Source organism: Malaclemys terrapin, chromosome 1 (genome assembly GCF_027887155.1).
Source record: "Malaclemys terrapin pileata isolate rMalTer1 chromosome 1, rMalTer1.hap1, whole genome shotgun sequence".
Lineage (NCBI taxonomy): Eukaryota > Metazoa > Chordata > Testudines > Emydidae > Malaclemys > Malaclemys terrapin.
In genome coordinates, this window is record NC_071505.1 from 310,231,804 (window position 1) to 310,249,747 (window position 17,944).

General features: G+C 43.0%; 1 protein-coding gene across 3 annotated transcripts in view; it reads left to right on the forward strand.

Annotated features, from left to right (window-relative positions):
* The first annotated feature begins 5,155 nt into the window (after positions 1-5,155).
* The window catches only part of SPATA13 (spermatogenesis associated 13), a 113,980-nt gene continuing 101,191 nt past the window's right edge, over positions 5,156-17,944 (forward strand). For all 3 annotated transcript variants that reach the window (XM_054015419.1, XM_054015418.1, XM_054015424.1), the window contains exon 1: positions 5,156-5,371. The gene's annotated coding sequence lies outside the window, so the exon portion shown is untranslated. The remainder of the gene's footprint in view (positions 5,372-17,944) is intronic.

Sequence of the window (17,944 nt, forward strand, 5' to 3'; positions counted from 1 at the left end):
TCCATTGGCATCAACAGGACTTAAAATGAAACACCTGCTTAAGACTTTGTCCTACTCCTTGCAAATCTTTAATGAGCAAAAGTAAATAAAGATTTTAGTACTGGCATGGAGGAAGAATTGTGTTTACAGTAAAACTATTTAAGATTCATGAGCTGAATTAAGAAAATAGCTGATTTTAGTAAGAGATTAATACACATGAGCTTAACTGAAACTGCACAAGCAAGCTGCAGAGAGCATTCCAGCTCCCTCTGGCTCCACAAAAACTTCAGCCACCAAAGCGCTCTGGCTGGTTATCCAGTTACAGGCATTACATCATCAGAACAAACGTTCATTGGTGGATCAACCCCAGGGAAGCAGTAGCCTTACATAAATCAACCCTTTCATAGGAGTCACACCTTTGCACCACAGGGAATGATACCCTCTCCAATAATTATTTAAGCTGCCCATCTGAATTGATGATTACCTGTAAACTATGCCCTACATAGACAGTCAGATCAGCCTGTGCATGATCCTAGTAGCTACAGAAAATATAAGTGTAGGCAGCAGAGACTCAGTATATGTGCCTCAAGCTTGGCTATTGTGTGTTTGTCTGTAAATCTGTGATATTTTAATAGAATCATCCAGTAAAACACTTGACCTCAAAACTCATGCTTAAATGCTTTGCTGAATTGGGGCCCAAGTGCACAATTTGCTGATTGGATGAGAAAGGTAAAACAATTACAGGTGCTGAATTCACCCGTCTCTGGTTTATGGGTACGGGTTATGCCTTTTTCATGTAGGTTATGTCTACACTACAGACCTTCCAGCGGCACAGCTGTACGGAAGAGCTCTCTCCCGTTGGCATAATTAAAGCACCCCCAACGAGCTTCTCCCACCGACATGGTGCTGTCCACATGGGTGCTTCTGTCGGTGAAACTTATGTCAGTCAGGGGGTTGATTTTTCACACCACTGCCCAACAAAAGTTTTACTGACACAATGCTAATGTAGACATAGCCTTAGCCACTTCTTCTCTCTTTCCCTTTGAAGTCAATGGGAATTTTGTCTTTGACTTAAGCAGCAGAAGGCGCAGGCCATAAAGTGCTCTTTGTTTTATATGGGGGCTAGTCTACACTAGAAAGTTAGGTTGACCTCACTCAGGGATGGGAAAAATTCACACCTCTGAGAGATGTAGTTAAGTCAACCAAAGTCCCAGTGTCTACCTAGCTCCCGCCTCTTGGAGAGGTGAATTTACTACAGTTACAGACGAATCTCTTCCATTGCTGGAGTAAGTGTCTACACTACAGTGGTAGCTGCAGCTCTGCTGCTGTAGCATTTCAAGTATAGAAATATCCTGTGTGTCTTTACTGTGGGAGTTCAAAAAAAAATTTGGCTTAGTGTTCTGCTGCCCTTTATTGAAAAGTTCTGTAGAATGGAACAGGGATGGAACCAACTGGGTTCTAAATAAATAATTTAAAACCCAATGTAATTCAATAGAGAGTGATCTTTTTTCTTTAATTTTTTAAGCCATCCTATAGAATTCTCTTGCAGGGATATAATTCTGAATTAAATTTGATAGGATAGTTCAAAAACCTACAGAAAGGTTATAATTTTGTATTAAAGGACTTAGGAGGTGACACAGAGAGGTATTTTGCTGGGTTCACTTCACCTTGTCTGGTACCTTAATGCAAAGATCCTAAGGAAGGACAAAAGCAAGCTTCCTCATCCCATTCTGTGATCTTCCATCAAATACGTCACCAGTACATGTGACAATGCAATAGGTGCTGAGTATGTTGTCTGAATAATTAAGCTTTAAAAATCCAGCTGAAAATCTATTATCACACAAAACAGACCCTGGAAATAAACAGCAGGTAATCAAAGATTGTCCCCTGCTATCTGCACTTAACCATAAACCCTGGCCAGAATTCACAGAGGATTAAGTGCTTCTCCAGGAACCAGAGCACAAATAAGATAGCTGGCAAATACTGCAGTGAGCTGCTGCTAGTGATTTTTTTGCATGACACTTATGCACAAGAATCCGTTTCTTATGCTGATTTGTGCTTTTGTTTTCTAAAGTCCCATTATAAAATGACATGGAACCTTTCTGCAATCTGATCAGTCAAACTCTTGCTCTATGAGACTAATTGTAATACCCAGACTAAGCTATCTCCAGTTATGTCATGACATCCCATGGAATGAAACTGCTTAAACACCTCCATTCTAAACCCTCTACATATTCTAAGGCATTCCAGTTATTGTATAATGCATGAGTCAACAGTGTCAATATGATCTCTTCACACTTTGGCAGAAAACAGATTCAAATAAGCAAAGCTAACAACACTGAAAACTATAGTGTGTATCTTAACTAGGAATGGTATTTCTAGAACCCTGTTAATGATAACTTGTGAAATGTTTATGAGGGTGTTTTTGTCCATTAATATTGTATTGCACAGAAAATGGATTCACTTTATTTACATAGGGTGCAATTCTTAAAAGCACCAAAGTGACTTATATTCCTAAGTGCCATTGACTTTCAAAGTTCCTAAGTCACTTTTGAAAATTTTGCTCATAGTATCATGTCATTTGTGTTTAACATACAGAAATGTTGTACTCACTATTTCTTTCCATGGCTAAGACGAAAATATTTTCTCTGCCTATGAGCTAGGATTGATTGAAGGAAATCAAATCTAGTTTTGTTCCTGTGAATGTCATTTTTTTACCTGGTGGTGTGTCTTTATATTCTCCATGTTTGATGGAAGCAGGATCAAGCCCCATATAAGTCAACTCTTAGAACAAGATAGCTCCATGCTGAGGAGAGTGGACTTATATATCCAGGGTGCCTGCAGATAACCAGGTTCAAATGATCAGAAATATTGTACTCTAATTACCTACTGAAATTAAAATTCAGAGCATGTGACACATCTCTCTATCATTGGCCTGGTCTACCACTAGAAAATTAGGTTGATTTAACTCCATTGCTCAGAAAAATCTCCACTTGAGTGGCATAGTTAAGCCAACCTAAATCCTGGTGTAGCTAGTGCTAGGTGGATGGAAGGATTCAGTGCATTACCTACACTGACTGAAGAACCCCTCCTCTCCCTTCCTAGGCACCAGAACCCGAGCGCCAGCCCGAGCCACAACTGCAGAGCACTGTCTGCACAGCTGTCTGTAGAGTGCTAGTGCGAGCCCGGCAAGCCCCCATCTGTCAGCCCAGGCAGGGAGTCTCAGTGCCGTGGGCTGTGTGACCTACCCAGAGATGCTAAGTGACTTGCACAAGGTCAGACAGGAAGCCTTTGGTGGAACAGAGACTTCCTAGTCAATCAAGCCCTAGGCTAGTGCTTTAACCACTGGACCATCCTTCCTAAGCTAGGTGATATGACTGATCCTTATTCATACTGACTTCAGTAGCATTACTATTGTGGTTAAATCAAGCCCCATCTCTTAAGAATAAATATATCTGAAAGAACTTTAAAAACCCCACCCCTTATAAAAGCCAGATGTACCCTGCTGAGATTTTTTTGTCTGTATGATTTTGATGAGCTGGAGCAAGAGAATCCAGATGAATTGCAGGTCAGCATTTTGTGCACCATAGTTTCATAAGCATCATACATTTTGGTTTTCTAAAATAAAAAGAGCTTGTTCTAGGATATTATCTATTGTATGGGAGTTCTATATTTGAATTGAAAATATGTTGATCCACCCATATATTGATGCTGGAATTTTATTTCAGAATTGAACCAGGATCCCTCCGATTGGCTGCCCAAAAAAAGAGGCAACCCACATTATAAGGCATGTTTGACAACTTAAGCCAGGCTCCTTTCTCCTCCTTCTCTGTAAAGTGATTTTTTCATGTAATGTCAAAATCAGTTTATCAAGTCACAGATGCTTCTAAAACAGCATTCCAGCTACTGATGTCAATGAGAACCCTGAGAATGAAGACCCTCTGTGGATCTGTTATTTTAATATTTGGCCCAGGCTTGCAGACTAGAGTATACTCAGTCCTTACCTAAAGGAGTTTTCCCTAGGTGAGGAATGCAGGATTTGGCCCCTTGAGAGATCTGTAAATGGGATGTATTTTTTTAAGTAATATATAAAAACAAGATATAACATTGGTATTAAAATGCTGCTAATAACATTTTTCAGATCAATAGGCCAGATTCCACCACTCATTATTTTGCCCACCCCTTCCAAATGAGTTCAACTGAACTCTTTCAAAGCACCTATCCTGAGACCAGCCTGCTCCCACAGTGACAAGAGCACGAGATCCAAAGGGGAGAGGTATGCAGGGACAGCCGATGGGGAGGTGCATTAAAATGCATGTCAGCCCTGCCTCGGAATACTCTCTATCCCACCCATCCAACAGGACTGAGTGCACGGAGCATCAGCTCCATGGATTTTGGGAAAGTCAGCTCAGGATGCAACAGTGTCATGCCATAGGTTTGTTTTCTGGCTTCAGCTAGTTCTGTGCACATTTATGTGTATCTTAAAGCCAGAATTTGGCACTACATTATTCCACCAAATATTTTTTGTGTATTTTATAAATGCTATGGGAAGTTTTGAGATGTTACTACATTTCTTTAGAAGAATTCAAGCAACTAGCTTGGGCCAGTCAGGGAAAAAAAATACTGAACATTTTTAAGGACCTAATTCCAAACTCAGAATATTTTGCTTTGTTTGTGCTTGTCAAAAGGACTGTTTATTTCAATAATGAGTTTTCCTTTTACTCTGTAATATGTTTCCTGTTAAGAGATGTTAAAGATCTTTAGATCCTAACTGGTAAAACTGTCCTAATGAGACATAACTGGGCCAGGTGTGAAGTCTCCAATGTATAAATACAAACTGTCTATTTTTCTTTCCTACTGAAAAGCAAAACCACGTAAAACCACAGTGCTGCAGGCTGGATAAATCTTTCTCATGATGAATTGTTTTCTGCAGACGGCTTCTGAAGCAGCAAAAAGTTAGGTGTGTTAACTGTATTTTTTTCAAGGACAGACGTCTCCAAAACGGCGGAGGGAAAAATTATGAAGCGTATTCTTGTTCTTAAACTGACATGCTCTTCCAGCTGTACCTCCCACCACAGAGTAGGGGGAGGCACAGAAGCTGCTGATTGGTGTGGAGGTTCCTACAGAAAACACTCTAGTGTTCTGAGCTTTCAAGCTCACTTTGAGAAGCCTTTGAGTTACTCATTTGGAGTTAAACTATGCTCCTCCCAGGCTTAGGAAGGGTAAACTGTTAGCAACAGGACAGCTTTTTGGGGTGTTTTGGAGGGTCACTAAAGTGCCTTTAGGTTTTCTTCTTGCTGCTTACTAGACATTCTGGGATCTTCACCTTGTTTCTGGAAAGGAGTTGTGATTTAAAGGTTTCTGCTTCACTTTCTTTTGAATCCACAGAGAGGTAAGACAGTAATAATTGTGGATAATTAGTTTCCCTTTCTTTTCCCTTTTTCTGTTTCCTTTGATAAGTTACTGACTCTCATTAATGTTATATTCATACTCTATCCCTCACTATTGTTTAGCTGACTGCATGCCAGTTGACTGCTGCCATTCCATCCCAGAGGTGGCTGCATTTCTGTAGTTTGTAAAGCAATTTCAGATGAAAGGTAAATTAATGGAGACAGGCTCAAGTTGCAAAATTTGAATCTGGATTTCAAAGTTCAGGGTGTTCAGCTCTGGAGTTCAGCTCTCTGTAATAAAAGCCACTTGCAAAATTTGCAACAAAGTCCGGATATGGGCTTGCAATACCCCCAAAGTTTAGGAGTGTTTGGATCTGGGGTTTTGGTTTAGAGTAATTTGCATATGTGTATATGTGTGTTGTATGTGTATGTACATAACTCTGTGTGTATGAGGATATATATACATAGTATTGTTATATCCCTTCACACGTGGTCTGGTAAATTAGTCAAATGGGTGATCTGACTAGTAGAATTCGGCACACAGGGAGATATCAAGAAAATTAGTGAAATGAAAAAGCTGATGCTGGGAATTGCCCATCTGCTTTAGAAGATCATTCAGTGCTGCGCCAGAGGCTCCCTTTGGCTCTTTCCAATCCTACCCACCTGTTTGATCCTCCAGCCCTTCCCTCTGTTGCCAGCACAGCTCTCTGCTCTCTCCCCACCCCCAATTATTGTCACCAAATTGGTCTAAAGCAGTGGTTTTCAATCTGGGGTCCACAGACCCCTGGGGGTCTGCAGACTGTGCCTTAGATTTCCAAAGGGGTCCGCACCTCCATTTGAAGTCTTTTAGGTGTCTGCAAATGAAAAAAGGTTGAAAACCACTAGTCTAAAGTTTTCTAAAGAGATCTTAGAATTCATCATAAAAAAAACCCAGTGATTTTTGCGGTGGAGAGGGAGCCGGAGTCTAACTTCTGCCATGTGTGCATCCATAAATACTGATCCCTGAAAAGCTGCTACCGCCACTGGTGCCAGTGAAAACTCTTCAGGGAAGCAAGACAAAAGCCCAGCCAGAGCTTCACATGTTGGGCTGAGGATAATCAATCTCAATCCTCCTGTAAAAAAAACAGAACAGCTGTGGGGAAAGATCAATAAACACTACCAGTTGCTCTAGGAGTCTCGAAGAGGAAGAATTCCACAAAATAAAATGAGCAGTAAAGGACTCTGTCCCTAAAGACACCAGGAGGAATCATGGGGAATGCAGCAATTAAGGGGAAGTCTGGTTTTTGCTTTCAGTGGGTCCCACAGCACAAATATACAATTATAGGAGGGGAGGAAATCGCTGGAATGGGGAGACTTGCTTGTCTGATGCTAAAGAAAAACTTGTTTGTGCTTAATACATTGGAGAAATTGTTCAAGAACAGGTCATTCATGTGAAAATATAACTCCGGCAAGGCTGCCAAGGTCAGTCAGACCTCAGGGGAGCTGCTGCACGATTGCTAGCTGGCTATGCCAGGTTAAGCTGTCTGGGGCTACTTTAATTGATGCACTCAATTTATCCAGGAATTCAAAAACCTCGAGAGATTGTGTAACTTGCTGTTTTAGTTCAGTTTTTCATCTCTCAACCTGTCTGTCCCATTCCAATATAATTCTTCCACCCCTCCCTTCCTTGCACATAACCTGTTTCTAGTCTCTAGTCCTTCTACCTTGGCGTATCCTAGGCACCTAGACTCACCTTCTTATGAATATGCCTCTCTCCTCACAGAATCCTACTTCCCACTTCCACCCCTGCCCTTCCTGCACATAACTTATTCCCTCACCACGCTTCACCTTGCCCTCTTTGCAAGGATTTCATTCCACCACCCCAGTCCTTCCTGCACACATGCTATCCCATTCCACCTCTGCTCTGCCATCCCTGCACACATGCCATCCCCTTCCACCCTTGCTGTTCCTGTCCTGTTCTACCACCACTTTCCACCTTGCCTTTCAGGCACACATCTCATTATCACCACTGCATCCCCACCTGTGCACATACCATCCCATTTAACCATTGCTTTCCCACCTCCGACTTCCCTGTGCATATCCCATCCCCTCAAGCAGGTTTTGCGTCCCCAAGTTAAAAAAAAAAAAAAAAACCTCCGAGAGTGCAACTGCTGAGGCTGGGGGAACCCTCCGAGAGCACCCAGAATGCCGCCCCTGAAATTGTGCCACCCCAAGAAGCACATGCTTGGTTCACTGGTGCCTAGAGCCGGTCCTGCCCCCAAGCTTCCTGAGATGTGCATAAAATTCTATATAGATGGTAACCATGTCACACAGCAGCAAGAGGAGCTGCCCAGCTCACATCGTTGTTCAGAAGCTTTTGGAAGGGCTGACTGGATTTCCTCTGCTTATACAAGACAGTTAGACCTCCCCTTAAGATTCTCATGAGGTTCTGGTTCAAATTAATTTGAACAGCTACATATATATAGTGCCTAGCGCAATGGGGGCTTGCGCTGTTGCTGGGGCCTATAGGCACTACTGCAATACAAATAATGAATATGTATATGTAGAAATCCAAATGTTATTTAGCAGGGATCTTTTCTACCCTTAACATTTCTTGTGTTAGGATTAAAAGTCCTTTTGACAACCATGTGCTTATAAGCTTGATGATCCTTATGGTGGGATTGATTAATCAACCTTTCTAAATTGTTTAAATGCTAGGCTCTAAAATGAGAGTTGAGTGAAGGACTTCTCTACATGGGGAAACTGACCAGCATAATTATACCAGTATAACTCCCCAGACGGACACTCCTATTCTGGAAAAAGTGTGTCTGCACAAGGGAAGGGAGAGGACTTACTGGTTCTGTTATGTACTTCTGTGATTCGTTCCTTCCATTTTTGTGATAAGAATGTCTCACATCATAAGGAGGTGGTTGCAGTGACACCCTGTTGGCCATGGTATCAATATGTCACTAGTGCAGAGTAAAATGTTCCATTATAATCATTCCCCTCCATATGTTATAAACAGTCTATTCCAGCATAAGGTGGTGAAATGGACTACATTATGTAAGCCCTGTGCTTTGACCCCCACATATCTGTTTCCACCTGCACATCACCCCTTGCTTATACATTTTGTTTTTGGAACAGAGGGGCACACTCCTATCCAGGCAGCAGCATTTGGGTACTCTGTTTGTGGCAGATGTAATAATTTTATTAATTGTGATGTGGTGAGTGAGGTGAAGTTACTGCATAGTGGGTTATAAGACTTTCCTATATGAATGTACTGATGTAACTTAACAGCGGGCTGTGGGGAAAAAACAAACAGGAAGGCTTCCCAGATAAGAACATCTCAGCAAACCCTTGAAAGACAACGGGGGAAGATCCTGTTTCCAATGAAGATGCAAGCCTTGTTTTGCAAGCCTGGGAGTCCAGACATCAAAATAACAGTAAACAGTTTAAAAGGCCTTATCAGGATTGGAGGTGGGAGTGAATTGTTAGGTGCTGTCCAGTGGACAGGCTGACACAGAGGCTGGGTCTACACTAGCAACTTATGCTGGTATAACTATGTCACCCCTGAGCAACGCAGTTATACTGACCTAACCTTTGGTCCCATCACCATAGCTACCGCCTCTCAGAGAAGTGGAGTACCTAGGCCGATGGGAGAAGCTCAATGTAAGTAGCATCTTCACTAAGTGTTAAACCGGTGTGGCTGCAGCGCTATTATATAGACAAGCTCAGAGAGAGACTTCACGGAAGGAGTCTGAAGCAGTTGGGCCATTCTCAGTGCAGAAAATGGTAAGCCTTAGGGAAAGGCAGGCAAATGTATAGTCTGGTTTATTGTTTTAAGATCTGTTTTCTCTAGAACACTTTTGTTCTAAATATATAATACCTTGCTTTAAGAAGTCCATTTGGTTATTAAATACCACTGCCATTGCTCCCAAAGACAGGTACAGAAACTGAGCATAAGTCAGACCTGCTGAGGTAATCGCAGTTGATCTCCGGAGACTGCAGTCTGGGATCCAGTCTGAGAGTGGGAGAATCATGTGATTCTACCCTGAGACAGGTGATGGCTTGAGGCCAAAAGGCCCAGAAGAGGTCAGAGATGCAGTAATTGTGACTATAACTCATTCTCATTATCAGATCTATCATAGCACATGATGGTATCTAGGGATTTCTACTGTCATTATGGAATGAACACAATCACATTCACACACCTGCACACTCCTACCTGGAAAGGAGCTGTTGAACTGAGTAAGATTTAGCTAGTCTGCTCTTGCTCCTCTTAGTCCTGTTGTCTAAGCAGCAGATTTGTTCTTTGACATTCATGATCATTTCCTCAAGGCTACAGGCAGTGAATTGGCCTTTTTAGGTAGAAAATATAAATGAAGAATTTAATTGTGCAAAAATTTATGTTCTTGAAGTTGCTGGGTGTTCTCCCATCCTCTGGCTGTGCCTGCACTGAGGATTTTAGGGAAAATTCCTGTTGGTCTGGCACATGGGCAGCTCCACCCGACCTTCAACAGTAGTAGTGCTAGCGTAGATCAGGCACCAGCATATTTTCCATCCTATGATCTAGGCCATGGTTTTCAACCCGAGAGGACACAATCTGTGGAAGGGGTTGAAAACAGGTCCAGTAGTGTTGTGAGCACCCTCCACTTCTTTATGTCTAGAGGGGAGTGATCCCAAAAGTATAGTGCATTGATCTGGAAACTTAGTTTTGTTTTAACATGAGGTCATGGTATGGAAAAGGTTGAGAACCACCAATATAGGTGTCACTTGCCCTTTAAGAGAAAGCAAGGTCCAATGCACTTTTGACTTGTCAGCTGCCTCCCAATTTGTTGTAAGAGAGGGTACGGCCATATAAATGGAGGAAGCCAGAGGACAGACAGTGAGAGTCAGTCAGGAAAAGAGGCAACTGTGAGTTGCTTGTTTCAGTCAGGAGAGGGCAGGTGAGAGTGCCTGGGAGTGAGAGAGTCAGGAAATCAGAAGGTGAGAGCTGCCAGAGACTGGAGGAGGTCCCTGAAGGAAGCTGTAGCTGGTTCATGGAGGAAGACTGAAAACAGCAAGAGGGGTGTGCTGGCCCGAGAGCCAGGGCTGGAGAGGTCTGAAGGCCAGAGAGCAACAGAGGGAGTTGGCTGCTGCTGCCTTCTAAGCTGGAGAGCCAAAGGTGAGAGCTGGAGAAGACTAAAGACGGGAGAAGCAGAGGGGGTTTCCTACAGTCTCCAGGCTGAAGAGCTGGAGCCAGAAGGCTGAGAGCCAAGGGAGTAAGGGATGCTCTTCTCATGAAGATAAATTCCCAGCAGAGAGAGTGTGGCAGCTCCTCCTGGAAAGAGAGGGATGCAGTCCAGCTGGAAGGGCTAGGGTTGGTGACCTGGTAAAAGGATGGATGAGTTCGGAAGAAGAGCCCAGGTGTGGCAGAAGTGTGTATGTGGGGCATTGAGGGACTAGATATCTTGGGATTTTAAGGACTACATGTACTGGGTGATAAATGGACTTTGTTTGGGACTTCTGTTATGGACTACATTTTTGTAATAAACCAGCCCCAAGTAGGGGCACTATAGAGGCAAGACTGCCGGACATGGGGACTCTGAAGGAGAGAAACGGAGGTAGGAGTACCTCTTGTACCATGGCCTGCTGCAGGAGGGCACCCGTCCCAGGTTGGGTCACCCCATTACACTAGGATATATAAAACTGAGGCCAGAAGGGACCACCATGATCCTCTAGTCGGATGTCCTGCATAACACAGGCCATAGAACTTTCCAGAATTTATTTCTATTTGAACTAGAGCATATCTTTTAGAAAAACATCCAATCTTGATTTTAAAATGGCCAGCAATGAATACTCCACCACAACTCTTGGTAAGTTATTCCAATTGTTAATTATCTTCACTGTTTAATGGGTGCCTTATTTCTGGTCTGAATTTGTCTAGCTTCAACTTCCAGCCATTGGAACTTGTTACACTCTTTTCTGCTAGATTGAAGACCCTATTATAACATTTTTGTGCCGCATTTAAGTGCTTGTAATCAAGTTACCCCTTAATTTTCTTTTTTGCACAACTGAGTAGATTGAGGTCTTGAGTCTATCACTATAAGGCATGTAATCCTTTAATCATTCTTGTGACTCTTCTTTGAACCTTCTCCAGTTTCTTAACATCCTTCTGGAATTGTGGACACCAGAACTGGACACAGCATTCTAGCTGCTGTAGTTGGCACTGGTGCAATTTGCCCTCTCTAGACAATGTCAACACTACAAAATTATGTCATCCTAACTTACATTGGCATACAGCCACCACGGTTATTAAATCGTTTGTGTATATGCACACTTGGCTCTTCTGTCATTGGTGTGTGTACTCACCAGGAGCACTTGCATTGTCAGTATAGGCAAACTCCTGAAGCACAGTAGCAGTTGAGATAAACAACGCAGTGTCTACACTGACACATTGCATTGACTGAATTACATTGACTGTGGCTCAACACTGCTCGGGGAGGTGGTGTTACTAAATCGGCATAGGGAAGCCCTTACATTGGCGGCAGCCAAATCTAAGTGAAGATGCTTCCACAGCTAGATTGGCTAAGGCAGCTTATGTTGACCTAACAGTGTATAGACCAGGCCCTACTCCGACTTGATATTCCCCTGTTTATACATCCAAAGATCACGTTAGTGCTTTTGGCGATAGTGTTGCACTGAGAGCTCGTGTTCAGCTGATTATCCACCATGAGCTCCAAGTCTTTTTCAGAGTCACTGCTTCCCAGGGTAGAATTCCCCATTGTGTAAGTGTGGCTTACGTTCGTTGTTCCTATATTAATACAGCTAAATGTATACTGTGACACTGCACCCCATATTCTTCATAGTGATATTATTGTGATATGATTATGACATATGTATGATGTATTTTATGCAAGATAAGTTATGTGAGATATCATTGGAAAGGTTATGATTTGCTGAATATGATTATCCTATTTGCATGCATGTATCATTTTTGTATCTGAAGTTATGAATATTGACGATATAGCTTTATTTCCAATGTAGTTACACCTGTGTAACACCCACTAGACAAGTTGTTTTCATTCTAGATAGCGGGTGGGGAAGGGCCTATTCAGTGCAATGGCCCCTTCGGAAAACAATAGGCTTTAGGAAAACTTATCCCCCACCTGGGGAGCTTTCCACACTACAGACAGCCTCTGAGTAATGGCTGCTAGGACTCTACAAAGACATGTGATGAGACCACATGTCTCTAGACTCCATCTTGGGATGTCAATGTTTTTCCACAGACCGGACTGGGAACTAAGCTTTGAAACAAAGGTTCCCATCTTAAGCAAAAGCGATATAAGGCAGGGAATGACATCACCTGGGGTTCTTCATTGACTCTGCACTCAAGAGGACTTGTGGAAACACCTGAGGAACAAAGGCTGAACTGCATTTTTTGTTTATTTTCTAGGTAATCTGCTTTGATCTGTTTGCTATCCCTTATAATCACTTAAAATCTATCCTGTGTGGTTAATACATTTGTTTTTGCTTCACTAAACCAGTGCATGGAAATCATAATTCAGGGGGCAGAAGGCTGTTACATATTCCTCTCCATGTTGAGGGAGGGGGAGAATTTGATGAACGTACGCTATACAGTTCCCTGTGCAGAGCAAGATGGTATCCTTTTAGGTTTATACTCCGGGGGGAGGGGGGCGCTTGCCTGAGGAGCTGGGAGATGCTCTAGCTGAAGCCTTCCCATGCAGGTGCTGGTCAAAGAGCCTAACTGCAGCTGGGTGTGTCCCTACCTGTAAGGTTTTGTGGCCTGCAGCATGCAGGGGGTCAGACCAGATGATCATAATGGTCCCTTCTGACCTTAAAGTCTATGAGTCTATGAGTCTATAAGTATGCTGGTGAAAGTGCAGGCTGAAGCCTGCAGGGCTTAGCAGCTTGTCACAGCAGTACAGTGTAAGAGAGAGCTCAGGCTGGTGGGTCGAGGGGGCTCAGTGGTATTCCACTTCCAGATGGCACCCCGGAGGGAACCCATCTCACATATACAAACAGTTTTTGCTTGCACCCTAAGCAATCCAGATCACTCTGTATCCCTGTCCTGTCCTCTTCATTATTTACTACTTGCCCAATATTTGTGTCATCTGCAAACTTTATCAATGATTTTGTTTTTTCTTCCGGCTCACTGATGAACATGTTAAATAGCATGAGGCCAAGAACTGATCCCTGCAGGACCCCCTAGAAACATAACTACTCAGTGATGATTCCCCATTTACAATTACTGTATGCTGTATAATTGTATCCCCAGATATTAGAGAGAGAAGGTGGGGGGAGGTAATATCTTTTATTGGACCAACTTCTGTTGGTGAGAGAGACAAGCTTAGTTTTGAGCCACACAGAGCTGTTCTTCAGGTACTCCCAGCCACAGCAAAATGCAAGGTGGAACAGGTTATTTAGCATAAGTAGTTAGCACATATTGTAAGGGACCATTCAAGATAGTGGCCTATTACTTCTCTGCAATCATATGACAAAAAGAGGGTGTTGGAACATTACAGATTGTTGTAATAAGCAGTGTCTCTGTTCAGTACATGATTTGTAGCATCTCAGCCCGTCTCTGTCACCCAAGGTCTAACTTTTAATCCATTCCTGTTAAAATTTAATTTCACAATTTTCTCCTTAGCCAAATATTTAAAGAGCCAACCCAAATGTCTGAACTGTAGGAACAAAAAATTGAAAGATACATTTGTTTTAACTACAGCACAACTAAAAAATACAAAACCAGAAAGCAGACAGATCCTTTTACAAATACAACAATTCCTGTCATCTTTGGAGAAACGTAAGTTTTTAATAGACCCAAATTATGCCAATAAGTACAACCCTGAGAGGGCTTCCTCCATGGCTGGCCAGCTCTTCTGGCTGGTGTTACGGGGAGTGGGTCCATTACCCCAATCCCTCTCTGCCCCTTTGGAATGGTTATTGCATATAGAGATTAGTCCTGAGCAAGCTTTGCATAAGAGCTGCAATTGTGGTGAGTCCCTGCATGGCGGCATAGGAGAAGGAAAGTTCCTTCCACTGCCCCACTCTGCACCCTCACAGAGCCAACAACAGTCTGGGATACCACGGTGTTACCCCTGAGCTTAGACAAAGTCAAAAGGGATTTTGTTTCAATCAGACTTTGGCACTGTAATATTGTTTGGGGTTTTGAGCAGTTGTCCTTTCTATTTTCATGGTGCTACCACTGTATTTAAGAATCTGATCCTGCATGAGTACTTCCATTGTTATCGGGGCTACCTGCATGCATAAGAAAGGGTTTGCAGAACCAGGTCTTTAGATTTGTACCAGTAATATGCAAAAATCTATGCCACTGTTATATCATTGCCCTACCATTGCTCCCAAAATCTGCCATTAAAAATATAGCCATACTTCCAGATTATCACTAACAAGATATATTGTGTTAAGAGTTGGCTATCACACAGTAATATGCCAGTTTCAAGTGGGCATGAGTGCTAATGAAATGTAGATTTGAACAGATGGTCTGTGGAATACGAAGAGTGTCACCTTATCTGCATGAAGATATTCTTAATGGCAAGCAATGCCAATTTAGAAAGGGAAATGCATACATCATTATAAGGGATTACACATCTTGATTGCTGAAGGCATTATACCATCTAACAATCCTCGGATATCTTTTCCTTCTTTGTCTCCCTGCTGGGAAAATCGAAGGGGAAGGAAAGGTTTGCACACATTAACTACAGACAATAACGAGCTTCTGTGAATTCAGCCATTTCTTAAGTCTCCCTCACAAAAATTTAAACCACAAATTAGTCTTGTTACCCAGTGTTGCATCCATCCACATAATGACCCTACGATCCCTGAAAAGGTGCATTTTGAAGTACACTTTAAAAGAGATGCTTTCCTGGAAGAGAGAATGAAGGTATTGTCAATCAAAGCAGATCAGTCGTGGATAGAGAAAACCGTATACTGAAGAGCTTGTTGATTTTTGACACTGGGCTCTCAGAATGCTACTTGCTTGTTTTTGTTGTTGTTGTTTGGTTTTTCTTTTTACTTCTTATCCAAGCAAAATGATTTTGAAAAAAAAAATGGGGGCAAGATTGGGGCTTTGAGCCACTGTCTGTATTTAGAAGGTGGGTTGAGAAGGCCCTGCAGATAGCACCTTGTAGGATCAGCCATAAAGATCTGAAGTCTCGAGGTCCCTTCCAGCCCCCCATTTCTATGACTCTGAGTCAACAGGGAGCGTTGCCACTGGTTCAGATGGGAGCAGGAATCCCGAGTACTGGAGGCATGTTTAGGAACCTCATTTTGTATGCAGGCTGTGCTAAATAGCTGGTATGGCAGCCATAACGGATCAGTCTGCGACAAAGGCGGTGTCATGTGGCGAGGCCTGAGTGAGCACTGCCGATGGAGCGGGGTAAGGATGTAGGACACAGTGAAATTACAGAGACAGATAGGAGCACGGCCACCAGGGTCCTTAAATTTCTTGGTATGAATGGAAACTTTGCTGAAATTACAACCTGGCCGCTTAGTGTGATAGAAAACACAGCTGAGCTTCTATCCTAGCCTGGAGAAGAAAGGCTGTTAAGGCTGTCTTTTAAAGTTCTCTGAGTTGCTTTTTAGAGATGCTTTAACATAGTGTAGTTAATGCTTCCTGGGGTTTATTGAGTAAATAATTATTTGGCCATTAGTTAAATTAGACCCAGATGGCAAAGGGTTACTGAGCAGAAACCAAATTATATGAAGCATTTGTTCCTTCCATTAGTAACGCACTAACTTCAAAGTGTGAGCTATTAATTAAGCAGGGAACCTTTTTGCTCAGCCCTAGATGGACACTAGAAACCTTGAGACTAAGCCAGTCCCATAAATACAGTCAAATATTTGATTTGGAAATGAAATATTGTATGGTAGAAACACACTAATTCACTCAAGTGATGGGAGACCCTTTGCAGAGTAAGGACCCTGATCCTGCAAGGAGCTCTGTGTGGGTGACCCCTGTGCAGAGTCGCTTGCAAGATTGGGGCCTAACAATTTTGTGCACAAATTAACAGACCCTTTTCTTTTTTTTAAATTCAGGACACAGTATCACTAAGTGTGTTTTGTTCATTTGTTTTGAGACATGTAGTTTCATTTTAACTGCTTATGATAACATGACTGTCACGGGGTACGCTCACCGCAGGTGGCGCTGCCTCCTTGCCATTCTGGGGATCAGCTCTTTCTGGGCCTGAGGCCCTCTTCTGGTGATCGCTTCACTCATTGTCCCCTCTCACTCCAGCTTAGTCTTTGTGATGTGGTCTTCCGGCCAGGCCACCATGGTCCTCCCCTTCAGGAGTATCAAAGTCAGGCAAACTGTCCCAGGCAGGCTACTCTCCTCTGTCTGGTCTGGGCCACTTCCCCAGTGGCTGGTAGAGGAACCTAGGCCTGCCCTCTGCTGCAGGTTCCAGCTCAGGGACCCTCTAATGATGCAGCCGAGGTCTGCACCATCCTGAACCTGGCTGCCTTTTCCCAGAGTCTCCTACTCAGTCTGACTCCCCCACTCTGGGTTTGCCATCGCAAACTCTCTCCTCTCAGGGAGTAACTGTGGACTAATTTCTATTCCACAAACACTCCTCCCTTCCTGCAGGGAGCGACTGCAAACTACTTCCCTACAACCCCTTTCTACTGCCTGTTCCTGCACGGGTGAGCTTTCCCTAATTAGGGCTTTCCTCTCAGCCTTAATTCTTAATTCTCCCATCTTGCAGCCTAATAGGTTAATTGGCCCCTCTGGCCTCCCTTAACCTCTTCAAGATGAGTGTGGGGAACACACCCTATCACAACTACATAACAAAGTAGTAAAGATTCTGTAGTACATTTTGTAAAAGTCAGTCAGTCAGTCTTAGGCCCAGATTTTCGGGTCCAGATGAGGTGCATTTGATGCGGGGGGTAGAAGGTGGGTAAACATCATGTTATGCAACCCTAGCAGCTTTCCAATCCTGGGGCTGACTGTGAGCAACTTCAGCCCGAGGTGCAATTTAGAGCTGCCTTCAGACTGATCTAATCTGCACCCAGCTGCCTCTAACGGATAGCAGGAATAGCTGGACTGTACAGGTGCTCTGGCCACATCCCCTTTGCTGAGGTCTGTGTCTCTTATTTTTATGTCCTCCTCTCTTACCATGACTCACCCTTGTGGACACTGGCAGTTTCATTGCTAGGGGCTTTTGAATCTTACTAATGTAGTTGAATCTGCCATCCATGGGTGAAGTTCTGACCCTGGTGGAGTCAATCGAAGTTGTGCCATAGACTTCAGTGGGGACAGGATTTTACCTCATGTGTTTTCATATGAGAACACAAAGTCCTTCTCCTTTGCTTTCCTATGTTCTGACATCTTTCTTTGCACTATACAAATGTTTTATGTTCCCAGGAAACACAGTTCATTTGCTTAATCAAGGTAAACAAATAGGATTCTTTGTAGCTCTCCACACACATGTATGTAACAGAAAAGATTTATTTTTTAAAGTGTTCTTTCACACTACTTGGTGTGCGTATAGCATGAAATCATAACCGTATTGGCATGTAAAAACAAGATGTCAGGGATAGAACCAATTCTTGTCAAGTGAGCTTGATCCGGCTCATTT